Source organism: Schistocerca serialis, chromosome 2 (genome assembly GCF_023864345.2).
Source record: "Schistocerca serialis cubense isolate TAMUIC-IGC-003099 chromosome 2, iqSchSeri2.2, whole genome shotgun sequence".
In the NCBI taxonomy this organism is placed as follows: Eukaryota; Metazoa; Arthropoda; class Insecta; order Orthoptera; family Acrididae; genus Schistocerca; species Schistocerca serialis.
In genome coordinates, this window is record NC_064639.1 from 919,408,881 (window position 1) to 919,413,516 (window position 4,636).

The 4,636-nt window shown below is 37.7% G+C and overlaps 1 pseudogene; it reads right to left on the reverse strand.

Annotated features, from left to right (window-relative positions):
* Positions 1 to 819: 819 nt before the first annotated feature.
* Positions 820 to 937, reverse strand: LOC126459037 (5S ribosomal RNA; annotated as a pseudogene).
* Between the last annotated feature and the right edge of the window lie 3,699 nt (positions 938 to 4,636).

The window sequence follows — 4,636 nt, forward strand, 5'->3', positions numbered from 1 at the left end:
TTTTCTGAAGTCTCAGGACCGCATGATAGTTGTCTAGCTTGAGGTCATCTGTTACTTTTCTTAAGGCAGGTGTTGTGCTGCGGTGTATACAGAAGCCTGAATGACATTCATCTAGTAGGTTGTTTGTAGCTAGGTAGTTTGTTAGCTGGTTGTAGACTATATATTCTAAGGCCTTGGATAGGCCAGAAGAATGCAGAGATGATGGTATGGCAACTTTCTTTTTTGGTGACGGCTCATCAACTAGCCCGTTTTCAGTCTCAAGGAAAACACTTGTGGTTGAAGATAACTGATATAGTTAGTAGTAGATGGTCAATAATAAGCTTCATCGTTTGGACTGTGATGCATCGTGTCCAGTAGATGCCGATCTGATACTCATGATGTTTTTTTTTAAGGTGTTGCAAGTAACGCATTTTAGAAAGAATTTTTCGTGGCTGCAGTCGTTTACCAGCATGAAGTAATCAAGAGTCTCTGTTTCGTTTGAGGTTCAATTGTCGTGGTAGGTAATACGAAGCACCAGCTCATTTCTTCAGCTGGGACAAAGGAATCAGCTGCAGCTATTACTTTGCCTGTGCCAAGCCACACAAGTTTTTCCATAGGACTAAAACTAAAACTAAACTATGTCCAAATAGGTCTTGAAAGGGCCAACGGTATCGACCGGACACCGTGTTATCCTCAGCCCACAGGCGTCACTGGAGGCGAATATGGAGGGCATGTGATCAGCATACCGCTCTCCCGGCCGTCAGTTTACCGGACCGGAGCCGCTACTTCTCAATCAAGTAGCTCGTCAGTTTGCCTCACAAGGGCTGAGTGCATCCCACTTGCCAACAGCGCTCGGCAGAGCGGATGATCACCCATACAAGTGCTAGTCCAGCCCGACAGCGCTTAACTTCGGTGATCTGATGGGAACCGGTGTTACCCCTGCGGCAGGGCCGTTGGCCTTTTCCATAGGACAATTGGTCTATTTTGTTGTCGATTAATGTATGTGCATGTCTGAGTTTTACATTTCTCACAGCTGGACTGAGTCTGTTTCGCTACTGTTGTAAGTGCGTGGGGTGCTATTTGTATGCCCAATGTGCTGAGATTCATTCTGCGTATATACTATACATATACATTTTTTTCGAAGAAAGTAATTCGTACTCTCAGTTATCTGCACCTGGCAAGTCTGCCCATGACATAATTTTCATAACGTACTCGCTAGAATGTCCCAGAAAGAAACCGCGACTGACTACGTACCGAGATTTCAAATGCATTATTTTTTCTGAATTTTCAACTAGGGCTCAAGAAATAGCGTGAGCGACGCCTTCTATTCCTTTCTCGGATATAAATGAAAAACCTGACAAATACGCCACCTTAAAGACAGGAAAAGTAAGAAGGAAACCTGCACCTTGGCTAACTGAAGAACTAAAACAGCATATATATACTGTATGTATATTGCATGTAAATATAGAGGGTGAGTCACTAACTATTGCCACCTAGAATAACTCCGAAAGTATGATAGTAGCTGAAAAGTTTGTGGGACAAATGTTGCATGGCACAACGGGGGCCATAATATGACGTTGGTTTTTTGTAGCTAGGTGGGATCGCGTCAGAGATATGAAGGTCAACTTTGTTTTTTTAAATGGGATGCTATAGTTTGGTGCTTATTTTCTGATATCGGCTATGGAAACGAATCCATTGATGTGTAGCATTATGATCTATGAAGCTCAACGAAGGTCAAAAACGTTGCATGAATGTCAATTTACAGGTGGTCGAAGTAATGACCGCTGGTATCAGTGCAGTGTTGCAATCTTCTTATCATGGATTGAGTGGTATTTCTTATAACATCGGCAGTTGTAGAAGCACATGCTATGACAATTCTCTCTCGTATATCGTGCAGTTAGTAAATACTCGCCGAATACGGCATAGCCATCTAACTTGCCATTGACATGTAAACACCATTCGACGGTTTCGCAATACAACACTAACAGGAACGGTAAGACTAGTGTCGAATCAAGCGAATGTGAATGATGTATTCCTTCGAAGAACAAGTCGATATGCTTCTCATTTACAGAGAATACCAATGAAGTTCAGTGAGAGCTAGAGACGTAATGCTGGAAGATATTCTCAACGTACTCACCCTACACGTCATACATTTAGATTAGATTAATTATTCATTCCATATACCCACAAAAGAGGGGATCCTCCTGGGTGTGGAACCTGTCAGATAAACACATTACAGAAATAAAATTAGAAAAACTTGAGTTTCATTAATTTTAATGATCCTCAGTCAGTAAAATTATGTACAAGATTTAAAATTAAACTTCCACTATTTACAGACTTAAGACTTACGTCTGTTTCCATACATCCATCATTTACACAGTAAGTACTTACTTGGCTGTTACAACTAAGTATTGTCAAACATTAAAGTATAATAAATTTTCATTAAAATGGTCTACTGCTGTTGTTGAGAAATTCATGGATGGAATAGAAGGAGTTGGCCACAAAAAATCCTTTTACATTTTTAAATTATTTTTAAATTGTGCCTTGTCTGAAACTAAACTCTTAATGGTTGCTGGTAACTTATTGAGAATATGCATTGCTGAATATTGGACTCCTTTCTGGGCAAGAGTAAGTGATTTTAAATCTTTATGTATATTGTTCTTATTCCTAGTATTGATACTGTGTACTAAGTAGTTAGTTGGAAAAAGAGATGTATTATTTACAACAAACTTAATTAAGGAATAAATATACTGAGAAGCTGCGGTTAGTAAGCCCAATTCTTTGAATAGGTTTCGACATGATGTTCTTGGATTTACTCTACACATTACTCTTATTATACACTTCTGTACTCTAAATATTTTTTCTCGGTTTGTGGAGTTACCCCAAATTATGATACCATGTCACATAATAGAGTGAAAATAAGCAAAATATGCCTGTTTTTTTAATATATATTTATATCTGCTACGTCTGACATCATTCGCATTGCAAACACAGACTTGTTTAGGCACTTTAGCAGTTCGTTAGTATGTTGCTCCCAACTGAATTTATTATCAAGTTGTAATCACAAGAATTTTACACTCTCAGCTTCTTCTATTTCCATGTCATCATATTTTATACACACACTAGAAGGAAATCTCTCGGAAGTTCTGAACTGCATATAATGTGTCTTTTCAAGGTTTAATGGCAGTGAATTGGCTATGAACCACATATTAATGTCAGTAAAAATTTGATTAGCTGCCCTTTCTAAATTTATATTTGATTTACTATTTATTGAAATTTATTTTATTTACTATTTATCTGCAAATAAGACAAACTTGGTATCTGGTAACATAACAGATGATAGGTCATTAATATACACAAGATAAAGTAGTGGACCTAGTACGGAACCTTGGGGAACACCACATGTAATATCTTCCTAGTCAGATGATGTATGATTGCCTACTGCTGAAGTGTTATGTAATGACACCCTTTGTTTTCTATTAGTAATATATGACTGAAATCACTTTGCAGCACTACCAGTGATGCCACAATATTTTAATTTACTTAAAAGAATGCTGTGATTCACACAGTCAAAAGCCTTTGACAGGTCACAGAATATGGCAGTTGCCTCTAATTTGTTGTCTAATGAATTGAGAACATTTTCATTGTAAGTGCAAATAGCCTTCTCAATATCAGAACCCTTAAGAAACCCAAACTCTGACTTTGACAGTATGTTATTTTCACTAAGGTGCTTAAGTAGATGCTTGAACATAACCTTTTCAAAGATTTTTGGTAAAGGTGGCAAAAGTGAGATTGGTCGGTAATTTGATGGCATTTCTTTGTCTCCTTTCTTGTGGAGAGGTACAACTTCAGCATATTTATGCCAGTCTGGGAATGTTCCTGTGATAAGTGACTGATTATACAAATAACTTAAGATATGACTAAGCTCACATGAGCACTCTTTTATTAACGTTGTTGATATGTTATCAGAACCACTAGAATGCTTTGATTTCAAGGACTTTATGATGAATTGTATTTCTTTGGGTGAAGTAAGTGTCAATTCCATTTTACTGAGATTGCTTGTGTGCACTGGTCTCAGATATTCCATTGCGTTATTTACTGAACGTGACAGCGCCATGCTATCAGTAACAGAGACAAAATACTTGTTTAAATGGTTTGCAACACAACATGCGTTTGTTACCAGGGTTTACTTTATTTTTAGAGCTATTTGTTCCTCCTTAATTCTGGTCCTACCTGTCTCTGACTTAATTATATCGCCTATTGTTTTTATTTTATTGCTGTATGTATTTATATTCTTCTCATGATGCAGGTGTTTAGATTTCTGGATAACCTTCTTCAATATTTTTCAGCAATTTTTGTAATGAGCTATAATATTAGCATCAAAGGTGTCCCTGCATATCAGATGGAGTTTCCTTTTTGTCTCACATGATATCTTTATCCCTTGTGTGACCCATGGTTTCTTATTAAACTTCTGCTTAATTTGAGTTACCTATTTACAAATGTGGATGATAAATTGAGAACAACTGGATCTTTAACGCAACAGAAACATATCCGGCAAAGGAAAGTTATTAACGAGGAAACGGAAATTGGTTCTCTTGCCACTCGAGATCCTTGTGTTAGTTCGCGTCAAATCGCAAGGGAATCTGGCATGAGCCAG